Below are 18038 nucleotides of genomic sequence, written 5' to 3'. Positions count from 1 at the left end.
ATTTCCTGTGCTTCAGCTTGTGCCCACTGCCTCTCGTCCTGTCACTGGGCACAACTGAAAAGAGACCGGCTACATCCTCTCTACACCCTCCCCTCAGATATTTGTATACATTAATGAGATCTCCCCTCAGTCTTCTCTTTTCCATCAAGGAATTTAATTAGAGTTACACAAAATGAAAATAAAAATATTCAGGTGAAAATACGGTTTTAAAGCTAGATAAAGAACACACATTAGACAGTTCACTCACATAGATGATGAAAAAAGACACTAAAAAATCCATGATATGTGAGATGTTTCTCACTGAAGTTTATTTTTTATGTTATTTTACTGTAAAATAGTATCTTACTTTAGTGTAAAATAAGATGCATTGTACTTGTAATAAGATGCATTTTTTTAAACACTTTTGGTGTTCTACAATTTTCCTGAGTATATCAACATATAACCATCAACAGCAAGTGCATTCTCTGGAACCTCAGTATAGCTTTTAACTTTCTTCTGATATAAACTCAGCTTTTTATCTCTATTTTGAAACATCTGCACCAAGTCCATTTGTTCCTTCTTCCTAAGGCAATCTTGAGATCCAATAAGCCTGAGGTTCTTTCTGTTCTTTAGACAGATAGTATCTCTCTGTCACAAGGTCTTTAATGTATCGTTTCTACACAGCAATATAGAGCTTTTTTTTTTCTTCTTTTTTTTTTTTTGACTTTAGGAAATTCATTATTATTCTGAAAGAGGGAAATAGTTATAAGAAGAAATACCTTATTAAGGAAAAGTAATGAATTTCAGGCGCAGGGAAGAGGTGTGCTATTTCATTTCTTCAGCTGTTGATTCCAAGATGCTCTGTGCTGGAAATAGCTAGGATTTGTTCCTTCTGAGCTCTGAAAAAGGTGCAAGATTGTAATTATTATTGTTATATTAGTTTGGCATCTACAGTTAGTCCTCATGATCACGATACTCTTATCTTGTAAATAGATCTGGAAAAATATTATTTTCACTGAAAATAATACACACAAAAGATTACTTTTGCACCTTTTGGATGCACAGTGCCCTTTATCTAAGAAACTTCACTGTTAGGAGGTTATAATAGCATTACAATTATTAGCTAGCAAGACATCTAGTCACTTTACAACAATATTACACATGTGGGGGAAGAGGTGGATATAATATACCTTCAAATAATGCATAATCTGACAAATGTGTCCCTCTTGCATTTTCAAAATATTGTACCAAACAAACTAATATGTTTACATGTATTTTTAATTCAACAGCCATTTTTTCCAGTATGGCTTTAGCTTAGGCAGTTTACCATTCTAAGCATTTGACTTCCACTTCTTCAGACTCTTAGCTACACAAGGGTTATACTGCATTGTCTCTGCTTCCTGACTGAGTAGATAATGTTATATTTGTAAGGAGGACAGCTTAAAGCAACATCTGACTAGCGCATCTATATTATTTACTCCTCTCTGTTAAAGATTTTAACTCTTCCAAGCAAGCCTAAGTTGATGTGAAATCATAGTTATGATTCCAGTCAAAGAATTCAGAATAAGAAGAACGTCCAATTTCTGCAAGTACCTGGCATTTACTGCCATTATATCCCTCTTTATATTGCCACATTTTTTTGATATTACCATTATTACCCCCATTATAGTTTTATCACTACTTTGTAGATAGTGTTCTAAGCCTCAGAAAGGCTAACAGCATGATCCAGGGTAGTTTATGTGCCTAAAACAGAATTTAAGGAATTCAGAAATACAGTGCTGTGGACACCACTGAACATATTTCACACCTGAACTCACCTGACATCAGCATTGTGAGGAGGAAAAAAAAAAATCCCTTCAATTTCTTTAGCCTTTCATACAGTTGGTTTTCTGTAGGAATTCATCTCTCATGCAAAACAGCTAGGCAGATATGTTCTGACTAAACAGTGCTGTGATCCAGCTGTCAGGTGTGCAGCACTTCAGGTCCACCTGTAGACCTTAGAAGGGACTGATCCATAGGGATGCTTAAAGTTTGCCTTACACATGCATGCATATATGTATGTATATACAAATATATGTATATCCACATACAAACAGCAGAGACCACATCAATGATGCCATTTAAACCAGTTCCAGTAGAAGAGAGACTCTTGCTTCAAGTCCCTGTCATCAGGACTGAATTTTTTCAAGATTGTTGAAATGTGAAGCACGATAACGAACAATGCAAGACCCTGAGCCAGATCAAAAGATATAAGCAGTTTACATGGGCTAAGAGCTAGACAGAAGACTATTTTGCAAATTAAAGCAATTAGTTTCTATTCTAGTCTTGGTTTTGCTAGGTGAGCTTGGACAATCACAGCTTCTTTCTATGTATACTGTTTTTCTCCCTAGGTCATGGGTATTGCTGTAGGAAACAGTCAGTATTCCTTAATAATTTGCTAGATAAGCCAAAAAAATGCATTCAGATATATCTGCAATGCCAAGCAAGGAATTCTTCAGAAGCATTTACAGTGCCGGACTGTGTCTTCAAGTGAATCACACCTGTCCCGAGCCCCAACTGCCAGGACATACTCTTCTGTGCTGTAATAAATCAGAGATACAGCTACCTGCCAACAGCATCAACTCCCATAGACATCCAAAATTTGGATTCCAGAACTGGATCCCATATTCACTAAATAAGGCTTTGTTGCAGGTCGTGTTCTAGCTGCATGATATATTAAAACAGCACAGACAATTTCAGAAAAAAAAAAAAAGAAAAAAAAGAAAAAAAAGTTAAATGTTGCCCTTTTCACTACTGTTGGATTGTCCATTTGACTGACTTTAACTTCATTGTTTGCAGTTTCCAGTTGTTTATGGAATCTCTACACAAATCTCTACACAATCTCTAGTACACAAATTTCAATCTGTGGATTACTTATAAATGGCTGATTGGAACAACATTGGTTTAAATAGGTTTGATTCTCATGAATATTCAACCGTATATTTTTTCGCATCACATTGTTTTCTTTCCCTGCCTGACTGACATAGTCATTTGAAATGGTTCTGCTGTCTCTCACATCTAATGCTATTTTACTCATAAAAGTTGGATATGTGCCCAAAAATGCATCTTCTTGAGTAAATTTCCCTGCATAAATACTGGGGGGAGGTGGGGAGGACACGAGTAATTAAAAAGCCCGTATACACAGTCAAGCCCAGATTGTATTGGGAAGGCAATGAAATTGCTCCCTTGCTGCACCCTGTGAAGTGATCTAAAAATGGAAACTACAATGCTACTCAGTTAATGGAATGGGTTACAGCGTGATTCAAGACCTTCCTCTGTCATTCAGAAATGACTGTGGGCTGACTTTGAGAAAAAGATTTCTTCTTCCTGCAATGCACGCAGAGTGATTTACTTTGCATTATCCCTTACAAACCTGTATGGGTCCCACTTAAATCTGCCACAACCTGAGATAGTCATCATGGAAAACACTGGGAGACGTCTTGTTCAGAGACCATCACTGTGTATGTAAAGCCCAGTCCATTTTCCCCACTGGATCACTTCACATTTATCTGTATCACATTTTGCCTATCATTCTATTGTTGCCTGGGTTTTGTAAACCTTTTGTAAACCTTTTGTAAACCTTTGTAAGACTTCTGTGAGTCTACACTGCCTATGCTTACTACCTTGAATTACATTACCATCTGTAAAATTTATGACCTTCAAAAGTGTTTGTCTCTAACCAAGACATTCACCTGTATACCTTTCAGCCAACTATTAATCCATGCCAAGATATTTTCTCTCCTCCCTTCAGATGAATTATAAACTCTTTAAGTTTGCCTTTTGAAAACTTCATTGCACTGGGATCATCCCATCGATAAGCCTGCTGGCACCTTGAAAGGATTCCAAGAAGCCTTACAAAGACAAGACCTCTGTCACTGGAGCTCTGCTGAACACCACCCTGCAGGCTGTCAGACTCTGCCTCTCAGCAGATCTTCTGCTGATATACCTGGTACAGGAGTCAGACTGGCCAGCCTGCACTTCCCCACACTGCTCCCAACCATTTTATTTATTTAGGATGTTAAGAGTTGCCAGTCTCCTGCCTCTGGATACCAAGGTTGTTTCAAAGGGTGTCTAACAACATCAATAAATATGCTGCTTCATCCTTTTCTTTCTGGAGGTTCCCTCTATCTCATACCGCAGCTTCTTCTCCACCTAGTTTATTTTCAGATATCCTGTGCTAAGCCCTTTCTATTGGATCCTTTTCCATTGGACTGGCGCAAAGAGCTTCATACATCACAGGCACATTTGCAATAAGACATGTACATCCTGTATCCTTCCCATTTGCTCCAGGAATATACATGGTATTTATAAATAAGGCTATGATACATAGTCAGGATAGAAATTTGTTCAAGACTGGCAGTTCATGCATGCTTGGCATGCAACAAAAGTGCTTCATATATTGTATAAATTCAATTCATGCTGTGACAGTCAAGGCTTTTTTGTGCACATGTTTTTTAGCACTATGAGGAAAATTCTTATTTCCATAATTGTCACAGAAAATAAAGAATTTGGAGTATAAATATAAATAATTACACTACAAAAAACATCCATGGAATATAAAGTCCTGAGTAAGTTTTCACAATATTCCTCTGCTTTTGCTCGGTTTATATTACTCTACTGTAACTAAGAGTATATCTAACAGTACAATATGTGTAACAAATAGACCGGTCACCTTTTTAAGAAATGAAGCAGGTTCAATGTTTTAATAAGAAATAAAAACAATTGCTGCTGGTTTACTCTTAGAGGGTTTATGATATGAACTTGTAATAAGCATTATAACAAAATGACATCTAGACTTTTAAGGAAGCAACATATTCATATGTTTTCATCCATCTTACAGAACTATATTAAGTATGTAGCTTATTCACTGATTGTTGGACTTTGCCTTTAGTGATTCCAGATAAAATAAATATCCATTTTCTTTAATTAAATTTAATTAGAGTTTTCAAGGTAACCAATCACCATTCTATGTAATTTTGGCCTCAGAAAGGTACATTTCTACACCTTATCTTTTTTCTTGATATATGAACATGCTTCAGTATTTTTGTTCTAACACAGGATCATGACCTTTATTTTATAATGAAGTCACTCAAAAAGATATTGTCCTTTGATGACCTTATCAAGGATACCTATATAAATAAATAGCAGAGAAGAGCCTGACTGCTCTCAAAAAGGACAGACATTTCAAAGCAGGAAAAAACACCCGCCAGTTACATGTTTACCTTAAATAAGGACATAAAGGTGAACTTGGTCCTGCTATTTCCTGACAGAGAGCTCACTGCACAAAATAAGGTCCAGGAAAGGAAAGAGTTAAGCAACATTAAAATGTGTTTATTTAGCCTGACCTTTCTCAAAGCTAGCTGTACATTCCAACAGACTTGGGCTGCATACTTCCTCCCTCGGTAGTCTATGAAATTTCCTCTGTGCTTAATCCTCTCAGCAGCTTTGTCAACATCTTCCCTTTCTTTGAGTGCTCTCCCCAGTCTTGAAAATACTGTGGCAAAGCTCTCCAATGAGTCTTAACCAATTAAATCCAGGTCACTTACGCTCTGTGGCAAGAGGTTATACTGGCACAGAGGGCCTGAAATGTATGGATACCTGATTCCTGCCACACAAGTCAGCAAAAGCACGCCCATTTCTTTTTTATCTAGATTGCCAAAGTGTTGATATATTCAGGATTCACTAATTTCAGCAGCAGTGCAACTCTCACCACAGTTAATACATTTATGTAGAGTACAAAGAGAGGTTAAGAAGCCAAAATTTGTCTACCACAAGTATGAAAGCATGTCTTTTTAATGCTTTAAAAATAAGCAATGGAAAACAGCCATATTTCCCCCATGCAAAGAAAACGTGTTCTTATATGAAAATGAGTAAAGGCACCAGTTTCTTTCAATATGACTGTTTCTAGAAACATTCCAGTGATACATCTGAGACAAATTTGGAAATGCACCATCTTTATAGTCACTCTGTGAAGGGTTCGGTACTCTGTCCTTGCGTATAAAAGCAACTGGCATGATGTCACCCTTCTGTTGGTTAAAAACATTGTCGAAAGGAAAGGACTGTTCTTAGTCATTGGCAAATGTGTCCTTTAATGATAATGCTTTTTATCTCCCAGTTTTGTATAGTATCTTGTGATTTCGTGGTAACCATGGCAACTATTCGTTTTTGTTCTGAATAAAAAGAATGTTGTAAATCCATGCAACTTACTGGCATATAAATTAAGGCTGCCTGCTGGAACTAGCATGCCAGAGTTCAGTTTTCCCACTTAGCTTTAAATTGACATGCTCACTGTTGATGAAGAAAGTATCCATCTCAGATGAGGTGGAAAAAAAATGTCCTGAGTGGGTAGAAAAGGTCATTCAGTTCAGTGCACAAAACACAGGTGCTGATGACTACCAACTGAGGATTGAGTCAGTCAGGGTGAGCAAAGAAAATATTGGAATTACCTTTTAAAAAACAATGGCATCAGTATGAGCTAAGAGGAAAGAAGGGAAAAAAAAAAAAAAAAAAAAAAAAAAAGAAAGAAAGAAAGAAGGATTAGAGGTGAAATTACAGCTGTAGTGTACCTGCCACCTGCCTCCTAGAGAAAGCAGCCTAATTCATAGGCATGAAAACACATTTCTCCCACCTTGACATATTCTACAGCATACAGCATTATTGACACAACATGCAGAAGCCCCTCACTGCTGACTGTCCTGCTGCTTTTCTCCTGTCCAGTGTACCCCTTACAAAACATATGCCTGTACCTAATCTCTGATCCCTCCTAAAATAAAGTCCCTGAACATTTATTGCTACAGTTGCAGGACCACAAAATTCAGTGGATTAAAGCATCTCATCAAGATATTTTTCCCTTCCTTGCTCACCCCAGTCTGTTTCTCCTCTTTTGATTTTAGCAAAGCAGAGTTTTACATTCCAGTCAGTTAATGCTAAAAGCTACAATTACACTTCTGTGTTGTGGCAGCTGTCTGCCTTCCCAATGTACCTGAAATTTCAAATACATTGGCCTTGGTCTGGTCTCTCATCAACATAATACAGAAGCACAGAATAATTCAGGTTGGACAGGACTTCAGGAGGTCCTCTAGTCCAACCTGCCACTCAGAACACAGAGTCAAAACTGATTTCAGACCAGGTTGCTCAATCTGATTTCAGCAGAGTTCTCCTTGAGAAGTCTAGGTATAGATGAAAGAAGAAACAGCCTGCAGCAGAAGTAATAATGAGATGATTTGATGAAGGGCATTGCAACGAAGATTATCATAATATTCATATTTCATTTTAATCCAAACAATAGCTGATCTTAAATATTATCCCCAGAATTACTTTCAGAATTCCCTATCCAACCTTAATATAATTTCATGGCACTACTTCTCCAGATAAATTTCATCATGACTAAAAACTTTGTGAATTGAAACCTGGAAGATTTATACCCTTTGATCTTTTCAAGCCATTATTATAACATGATCTTCCCAAGCATTAATTAATAAAAAATGCTTCATCCGTCCTGAAGCTAAGCTAAGCACATTTTTTCAGTCTTCCCAGCTCTATGATCCCAATTCTATTAAAAAAGCTTAGTACTAGCACCTCTCCATTTCCAGATGCTTAAGCCTCTTAGCTACCGATTTGATGCAGCAGCATATTTTAGTATTATTACTTTTGACCTTAAGCTAAAAAAGTACCTGTTTCTTTTTTTTTTTTAATCCCATTTACAAAAGTATTTTACTTTAAATGAATTTCAACACATATAAGCAAAGCATTCAGTCTCAGATTCTAGCAGCAATTTTCTGCTAATAGACTAATGAAAGGTAAATAACACAGGTGAATTTTAGGAAGATCAGTGATGGATTAAAGTCAGTTTTGACAGATCTGCTAGTCTATGCAGGGAGAGCTCTGACTTGAGCAAGCTTCCTTCAGAGTCAGAGGTCACTGCTCCAGTGGTCCTGTCTCAAGTCAGACAAAGCTAAATGGAGATAATATCAAATAAAAATAGCATCCCTTGCTCCAGTTCACAGGAATATGCCAAAAGCAAGGAGAATTTTGCCTGCCAAGAATCTAGGAGAAATAGGAACTAAAAACTCTCCTCCGCTTCTCTTTGGTGGGGCACAGAGTGATTCAGAAACTGATAAAATATATTTTTTCACTCACAGGAATTTATCATAAGAGGAAAAGTAAAGGCAGGAGAGAGCATGGGGAAAATTCAAAAAAGCATATGAAGCCTAAACACAGAAAGGTCTCATTTCCTATTCCCAAATGTCAAAATGCTCGATCTTGATATCGTTCCCAAAACTGTCTGGCAGGGTTTGCCCTCTCGATTCTCCCCTTGGGAAAAGCTACCCCGTGAGAGTCCAGGCACTGTAAACACATGGTCTGTGTGTACATGCCTAGAAACCCAAACTCAAAGCCTTATCATTCTGTTTCTGAGAAGGGGCTAGCCCACAATAGCCCAAGATTGCGACTAATGGGTCATGCTTTCATATATTGGGTAACAGACTAAGGAGTGCTCCAATAGACCAGATTCTGTTATGGTGTGGAAGACACAAAGGCTGTTTTCACAACAGAAGTATGAGCATAGCCCCTCTTGAAATGGAAAAAGCCACTCTCCATCATGTATTTTTCCATATTCATTGAAATTGGCTACTGGAATTTATGCTGATGCATAATTTATACACAGAAGCATGGGGTTATCTGAGGGGTTTTTGTTGGTGATGCATCAGCAGCACAGACTGAATACCTTTTCCACATACCACACAAACTATGCTAAATCTTGATATGAGTCCTTTCCTTAGCTGAGCAAATTAAGTAAACAGGAGCCAAATGTGACAAAATTGTCTTTACCATAAGTCAAGATACAACAACAGTACCAGCAGTGTGGCTTATACATTTGGAAAAGCAAGATCAGGAAGACATCATCTTAGCTGCAGTAGGGGAAAGCACGATCCAAACCCTAAAAACCAACATGGACAGTCAAGAAGAATGAAGCAAAAGTCTGGTTAATAACTGGTGCAGGAAGGAATCCCTCAAAGGCAGAATTAACCAGGCTTTGAAAATCATTCTAAGATTCAACACCGAAAACTGCAAGCACACATTGAATCAATTAGACACACCATTAATTTAGTTTTCTAATTTTATCCACTTAGGATATTGGATTTACATACTTTACCCAATACTTTTCCTTCAGATTCTCCATTTCTCTGCTGGATATGTCTCTACAGGACAATAAATAGAGTGAGCAAGCTTGAGTCTTTAGGATTGGAATCTCAATTTACACTGAGATTCTCGTTAATATTAGCAAAGATTAGATGAAGCACAGCCTTTAGCACATTTTGACAGCTACCAGTAGGACTTACAATTCAGAGGGAGAGGAGCTGAAGCTAAAACACAATTTAACCAGAAAAGAAAAGCCCAAACCGCAAAATGTATTATTGACTCACTTCTCAGCAAAAATGCTCCAAGATCTTCTGCATCAATACATGATTGGATCAGTCATTTTATTATGCTGAACACAGTAAAGATCTATAGGTCAGGTATAAGAATGTTTGCTTTATATTTTCTTGAGAGGTGAAACTTCTTAACTGAATCTTACACTTAATCATTTCCAAATCCCAAGGTATATCTGCTGATCCCTGTTTCGATTTAAAATAAAATTCATTTTCTGGTTAGCTGCATGACTTTTATTTCAGACTTGACTTAGAGATTTATGAACAGGATATAGCTTTTCTTGCTGAACACTTGAACAATCTTGGTCCCTGTGGTGATTTCCACATTGCTGCAAGTGGGAAGAAACACTCACTACTGTAAAATGATATGACATCCCTACTTCAGAAGCCAAAACAAATTTTTTGAAGGCTGAAGTGTTCAGTTGCAGGAGGGACAGAAACCCAAGGGGATCTAGCCTTGGCAGTATTCTGAAAAGTCAATGCCACTTATCAATTCATTGCTTCTTAATTAAGAAACAGAGAGTATCCGGGTACATAATGAATCAACGTCTATATGGAAACAGGGGGACAAGGAGATTATTGATTGAACTCACAGTTTCCCCTGTAGTCACTAACATTGAAATTTGACTTTGACTCAGAGTGGAATGATTTCTGCTGAAGATATCTGCTCCACACTGAACAATGTACCATGAAGAGCACTATTTATAGCAAATGGACCGTAGGGTTCTGAAGACAGAGTTGAACAAAGCACAGTACACCAGCATGACCCCCTGCAGCACAGCATTGCAGCTGCTGCATTTTATGGGATAATGCATTAAGCAGTGCTGACTACTTGTACTCTCAAACTGTTTGGTCCCCTGACTTGTGATGCCCTTCCTAGCACAAATACTGCAGAACTGCTCTTTTCAACCTGTTCCAGTACCTACCCCCCCCCCAGAAAAAAAAAAAAAAAGGGGGGGGGGGGAAGGGGGGGTGTAATTTCTTCAGTTCTTTGGTATAAAAGGTAGAATACAAGTGATCAAATTCAAAGTCACAATGCTGAGAACTCCCATTTGGTTGCTTGCTTGCCACTGGAGGTTTGCTCAATATCTAGAAACACTCTGCTTTTGACAGAGCCCAACACATTCATCACCCAGCTCACAATGACTGAGAGTTTGAATAATATGGCACAAACATGCTACTCAGTACACCACCATGAGGCAGTTTTCTTTAATGTCAACAGTAAGATTCCTATGAGAGTACACCACAGCTCCATCCTAACATATTTGAGTCTTCTTCCAGCGGAAACCTTCCACAAAAAATGCATGTACTATGTATAACATATATACATTTAATACACATTGAACTTTAGAAGTTACATAGGCATTTGGAGTAGAATAAATGCCCATGACTTTAAAGCCAAAGCACTTTTTAAAATGGAATTTGGTGCCTACATAATAAGGACAGGGAGATAAGGGTTTTGGTTGGTTGGCTTTGTGCTTTGATATTCAGTGCCTGAAATCAGTAAGGAAGGGAGGTGACTCTATTCTCTATAAAACAACACAGTAGGAACCTATCTAAAAGTACAGGTTTTTAATGTTATTAGAGGTCTTTTCCCTGTGCACTTATTAAATTTTCAGCCTTGGATTCAGACATACAGAAAAGTGAAAAATGGCATAAATTATCTCAGAAATGAAAATTATTCTGTTCAAATCCATCTGAAGAAGAATCAAATACAGATGACAAATTTGTTGGATTCAGATCTAAGTTTAGCTGGAAAACACACAACTAGCTCAAAACAGTAATATCAATGTTCAAGGCATAAAATCAGACAAAATGTATAATAAATGATTAACTAAACTACACCTTCACAAATGAACCACTTGGAAGCTATGTATCTTGGAGATAAGCATACATCATTGTTTCAGATATTATACTTTACATGAAAATAAAATGGGACATTAATCACTAATTCACTGATGAATATAACATGCTCATATTTTAATGAGCCAGCTGAAAATTTTACCTCTTTACAGTTCTGCTTTGCAAAGCACTTCCCAAATAATTAATTTCAAGCAACTTACTTTATTCTACCAGTATCTTCCTGACTATCTAACATTGCTCATATATTCAATTTCCAGAGCATTTCACTTCAAAATGAGATGAACAGAAGTGTGACTCCTGTACACCTAGGAGCGCTGAACCATTTGGCACTTCCTTAATCACAAAGCACAATCACCGTACTGGAGAAGTCTCTTGTATTTATTTCACTTGGTCCACTGTATAGGAAATTCTCTTTTTCCATCAAACAAAAGTTACAAAAAATAACATAATGGAAAGTATCATTTATTCAGTGCTTTATGTCTTCAAATATTCTACAAGCATTAATCTTCACAAAATCCTTTACAGTTAGAAAGCATGTATTTCCAGCACTTGATTTAAAATCGAAGAAAATAGCCCTATCTATCCTAGATATATGTATGCCTCCAGAAATCCACAACTTTTAAAGTGTTGGCTTCACATTATGTGTAAGGAAGGGATTAGTCTGTTTTTACTGCAAAACGCTGAGACACAATGTCGAGGATTCAACCCACTTCAAATCAGGAACCAAGTCAGTCTTTTCTGCCTGTTCAAAATTAAGAAAAAAAGGACAGACCAAAAGACAGTTCACATCTTCAGTTTACTGAGTTGTATTCTAGAAGTGCTATCACCCTCTGGTGATTTTAGCAGAAACCCATGGTAGCTTGGGTACTTAGGTTAAGTGTTTAAGATCACAGTACAACAGAATATGTTTGGTAAAAAAGGAAAAGAGGGGTCAGCATCTTTCAAGACTTGTCATAGGCCAAAGATGACCTTTACAAAAACATCAACAGAGGTGGTCAATTATACCTCTTTTGATAATCCCTCCCAGCTTCACTGAATCGTTCAGTAAAGCATTGTCCTGGTTTTAGTTAGGACAGAGTTAATTTTCCTCCTAGTAGCTGGTAGGGTGCTATGTTTTGGATTAGGATGAGAAGAGCGCTGATAACATGCTGACGTTTTAATTGTTGCAGAGCAGTGATTACACCAAGCCAAGGACTTTTCAGCTTCTCGCTCTGTCCTGCCAGCGAGCAGGCTAGGGGTGCAGCAGGAGCTGGGAGGGGACAGACCCAGGACAGCTGACCCAAACTGGCCAAAGGGGTATTCCATCCCATCTGACGTCATGCTAAAAAATATATAGGGGTGGCTGGCCGGGGTGGGGGGCCGGCTGCTCGGGGATAGGCTGGGCATCGGTCAGCGGGTGGTGAGCAATTGCATTGTGCATCACTTGTTTCTTACACATTATTATTAGTAATACTATTATCATTATTATTAATATTACTATTGTTATTATTATTTCTTGTCTTAATAAACTGTCTTTATCTCAACTCACAGGCTTCACTTTCCCATTTCTCTCCCCCATCCCAGAGAGGGAGGGGGGAGGGTGAGCGAACGGCTGTGTGGTGTTTAGCTGCCAGCCGGGTTAAACCACAACAAACATGCAGAGCAGAAGACAGTTGCAGTCAGGATTAGTCTGCCAAGCAGCCTTACCTTCACAGTTTGCCAATCCCTCAGATAGCAAACAAATGCTAATCCAGGGCACTCATCATTAAGCAACTCATTTCACCCTGCTTGTACAGACTTGTGACTTCTGTTCAGCATATTTTTGAACATGGTAACGACAATAAATATTCAACCCATCCATAATGTCATTTGATGAACTTAGATGCTCATATCTGAATGAGTTAGGTGAAGATATCCTGATGTTTCTTTTACTTGCTATGATTGCCGGTCATTCAAAAAGTTTTAGGATAAATTGCGATAATGAACTGGGTACACCCAGTTAAGACACGCAAAAATGGCATACAGAATGTGATCAAAAGGAGACATATAACCGGTTATATAAAAGACAAAACAGGACCAATCTGTGTAATGCACAAGGGAAGAAAAAATCTCAGGGAACAGACTAGCCAAGGAGGCTTAGATACTAGTCTCAATTACATGGATATAAATCTGACCTAAGTTCCACTGACATCTGTTTCAAACGCGTATCTTTAATTGAGATCAAAATCTGGCCAGTGTCTCAAATTCTGGTAGATCTGATATTCTGTCTGCACTGTATTCCCAGACAAATTGAATGACTAACTGATTCAAGCAGGAATTCATCTCAGTCATATCAAAAGTCTCAACAACACAAGCATATGTCACACGCAAGCTATAATAAGTTCTATTAAGATAAAATTTGAGGTGAATTTAAAAAAAAAATAGTTATACCAAGAAAAACAAAAAAAAAATGAAAGTGCTGTAATAATGGTAATCAAAACTGTACCAACACCATGATTTTTTACAACTGAATGACAAAGCTCTTACTTTACAGGGCTGATCAGAGAATAAATACAGAATAGAAGTCATTACTCCAACCCTTAGTTTGCAGCCCCTAGCAAAATACGGCTGACAAAAACAGCTGAAAATGAATTTTTAAAGATTATCACCAAAGGCACCATGCAAATACAAAGTGCAAACTCTACCAAAGCTGTAGTTCTGCTGCTAACGCTGTGGTTCCTGAGGTGGCCTCGTTTTCTCTCTCTTATACAGTATAAAGCCATTAAGCATCATCATCAAAGATATTTTTACCGATTTTTTTTTTCCTTAAATGAAAAGAATGATGATCATACCAAAATATTTCCCCTGGACAGGATAAAGATGTATGGTCCTGTTTAAAGCCACATTTTGAGTAGATTATGGTATGTAATACTCTGTGTGTACTCTCTTAATGGGGAGATTTTGAGAGAGTCTAAAGACACGAAAACAAAGATCCAAGATCCAAATAGCATCTAGTCCTCAGCAATGTTCAAGGGGCAGTCAGTCAGACAGCAAGTCACTTGATGACTCTTCTGCACAGCATCAGATAATACAGGCAAACGAGCATACAGCTTAAGAGATTTTTAGTCCCAGTGACACAAATTCAACACTCAGCACACCTGAACACTTCATTCAGGAACTGTCCTTTTTCTTAGATATCTGTACTACATCCAGCACAAAGAGACCTGGAGCTCACCTGTGGCTCTACGTGCTCCTGCAACACAACACCTCAGCACCAACAGTGGCCACACAACACACCTCCACCACACCAAGAGTGTGCTTCTTGTTCAACAGTAGGATTTAATGTTTTATGGAGCTCATGAGGTTCAACAAGTCCTAGTGCAAGGTCCTGCACCTGGGATGGGGCAATGCCAAGCACAGATACAGGCTGGGCAGAGAATGGACTGAGAGCAGCCCTGAGCAGAAGGACCTGGGGGTGCTGGTGGATGAGAAGCTCAACATGAGCTGGCAATGTGCGCTTGCAGCCCAGAAAGCCAACTGTGTCCTGGACTGCACCAAAAGTAGTGCAGCCAGCAGGGTGAGGGAGCTGATTTCCCCCTCTGCTCTGCTCTTGTGAGACCCCATCTGGAGTCCTGCATTCAACTCTGGGCCCCCAGCACAGAAAGGACATGGAATTATTAGAAAAGTCCAGAGGAATGCCATGAAGATGTTCAAAGGGCTGGAGCACCTCTCCTATGACGACAGGTTGAGGGAGTTGGGGTTGTTCAGCCTAGAGAAGAGAAGGCTCCAGGGAGACTTTATAGCAGCCTTCTCGTACCTACAGGAAAGCAAGAGAGGGACTTTTTGCCAGGGAGAGTAGTGTTAGGACAAGGGGTAACGGTTTAAACTAAAAGAGGTTTAGATGAGATATTAGGAAGAAATTCTTTACTCAGAAGGTGGTGAAGCACTGGCACAGGCTGCCCAGAGAAGCTGTGGATGCCCCATCCCTGGAGGTGTTCAAGGCCAGGCTGGATGGGGCTTTGAGCAACCTGGTCTAGTGGGAGGTGTCCCTGCTCATGGCAGGGGTTTGGAACTGGATGGACTTTACAGTCCCTTCCAACCCAAGCCGTTCTATGGTTCTATAATTCTATTCTATTTACTGTCTCTGTCTATTCCTCATTACCTTGGAGTAGGATAGCTTCTGTACTGTTTCTTCCCACTGAGACAAACAGGAAGTGATGTCCACGCTGAAAAATGGCCAACACTCAACAAGTTTCTAAGGAGATAATCATATTCCTTCTGCTGACTGAGACCAAAGCTTTCAGTTTTGAAGAACAGAAGCAAAAGGAATCATTAATCATAAATATTTTTTGTTTAAGCTATTCTTTCTATCAGATCTAGTCTCCAGAGATGGTAGGAAGCAACAGGTAACAGCGGGTGCATGGGAAATGTACAAGGATAGCAAAGCCAAAGGAAGCCCTTTATACATTCCAGAATCCACAGGTTTCCCTGATGAGGTTAAAAAGAAGCAAACACAACTTAACTGCAGGGTTATTATGTTGGTTTTATATAGCTCTTGAACAGCAGAAAACAGACAACGCAGTAAATTTCAGACAAATCTGCTCCACCTGCAGATTATTAGATATCACATTAGCATTTTCCTTATTTTGCATTGATTAGTGCTACATCCTTCACTTAAAAAATCAAAATCAAGTGAAAACAAGATGATTCCCATTAGGAAATCTTTTTTAATTGAATCTGTCTGCAAGATGTCCACAGGAGACATCCTTAATTCAGGAAACTACAGGACAAGAGATAGAGCACTTTTTTTTTCAGGTGTACAAAAAGAGAGATAGCGAGAGAGAGAGAGAGAGAGAGAGAGAGAGAGAGAGAGAGAGAGAGAGAGAAAGGATACATTCACTATAACCATGGTGGAGTGATTAGAACAGTCCCTATGGCCTCCTTCCCCACTTTCGTTGTCACCAAAAATAAACCGCTTTTATTTCTGCAACACTCTCTCACTTACTACTTAGTTATTCAGAGGAAACAAACACGACTATTTCAATCGAGATACCTGTGATTTGTGGGCGCAGGAACAGCAGAGTTCGCGTGCATTTCTGAGTCTCTGAGGTACTGGTTCTCATACAGATTAAGCCACAAAGTTTGCATTAATCAACATTTCTTCAGCTGTATTTTGGCACCATAAAGCTACACGAGATTCAGGAATTCTCTAATAAGCAGCAGCTCATGTGGAACTCTCAAGTGAGGTTCTTACCCAGGCCAGCCAGCTGTTTTCAAATTCTGCTTGCAGATATGTAACCCCAGTTCTGTGTTATGAGCACTGGGGAATTTCTTTTAATGATGGTCAGGAGAAATTCTCCAAAACAGAAAGGCGAAAGTATTTCCTTTCCAAATATTTTCATCACAGCTTGCTTCTGATTAAACTGTATGTTCTCTTATGGAAATTTATTAAAATAGTAGGTTATGATCAGAAATAACCATTAGATTAGGGAGACAGTCATCAGCTCTTCCTTGAATACTTAGGTTTGCCCCGTGGGCATTCCAGGGAAGACATGAAACCTATCTGGCCTTATCCCTTACTGTACCATAAAGCAGGGTACCTTGCACTGTACCAGCTACTGTCAAAATTTCCCTTAGTGACTCTCCCCCTCAATAAATCCATCATGTATTTCTAATCATTTGATCATTTCTACACCCAACAGCTGCATCATAGAGATTGTCTAACTTACTGCCATCAAATCATACAACACAAAACATTCTCCCCAGTTATGATCATGGACAAGGCTCATCTTTAATGAATAGATAAATAGCCAACATATCTTTCAGAATTTGGGGAATTTTTACAAACATGAGAAGATAAAAGATAAGTTTTAGACCAAACCAAATATGTATCTTTACCTCTGCCAAGCCAAAATACCAGACCAGAAAGCATTCAGATCAATAATGACTAAAAAATTTAGGAGGGGACAGGTGTGGGAAGAAGAGTAAAAGCAAAAGTTTCAAATCACCATATCTTCTCAAGGATTCAATACAAACACTGTTTATTGTCCAGCTCTGTCTGGTGGTGTCAATACACTCAACCATACATAGGCACCTAGTGAACTTTCAGAGGTGGTAGGACTTTTAGCTTAGCCTCCAATCAGTATGCCAGAAGAGCATGGATCTCCCCTTGATCTTCTGTCATATCTGCCAGTTCCACACGGATGTCTTGGATACCCTAAGGACATCCCAGATAGCACCAGACACTTCCCCCAGACACAAGGAATTGCAGACCGTATGTCAAATTCTGCAGTGCCATAATGAGACAGCCTGATACTACATATGTGGCTTATGCACCGAGGTGACCCAAATGGGTCTAAATAATCTGCCCTTGAGAGCCAAGAATTGTTAACTGCTCAAACAGTTAATTGTTCTACTATTGACTGGGATAAGTTAAACTGTTTTACTCCTCATGTTGAATTCTTTGACTGAAAACCATAAAAACTATTATGTGTTGCCTTAGGCAAGCTCAAGTCTGTTTAAGTCTTCACGGGAGTCTTCAAGCTCTCAGAATACAGCAATAAGACTAGAGCACATTCTTTCTCAATTTAAAGATTTTTTTTTTTTAAATCAGATTTCTTATTTTAACAGGTCTGTGAGAAACAGGTTCAGAAAATCAATATTGATCCATGCTATAGAAGTTCACACCGGTCATAAATTAACAGTTTTATTACAGAACTAGATTTGGATTTTAAAGCACAAGGGTGCTGAGGAGGTTGTCGAATAGAA

General features: G+C 38.6%; 1 long non-coding RNA gene across 1 annotated transcript in view; it reads right to left on the bottom strand.

Annotated features, from left to right (window-relative positions):
- LOC106032381 (uncharacterized) overlaps window positions 1-18038 on the bottom strand; it is a 38367-nt gene that overhangs the window by 7021 nt on the left and 13308 nt on the right. Inside the window, exon 5 of the long non-coding RNA XR_001204828.3 lies at window positions 759-878. This is a non-coding gene — a long non-coding RNA (uncharacterized lncRNA). The remainder of the gene's footprint in view (window positions 1-758; window positions 879-18038) is intronic.

Source organism: Anser cygnoides, chromosome 4, assembly GCF_040182565.1.
Source record: "Anser cygnoides isolate HZ-2024a breed goose chromosome 4, Taihu_goose_T2T_genome, whole genome shotgun sequence".
Taxonomy (NCBI): Eukaryota; Metazoa; Chordata; class Aves; order Anseriformes; family Anatidae; genus Anser; species Anser cygnoides.
This window is presented reverse-complemented; position numbering and strand designations above follow the sequence as displayed.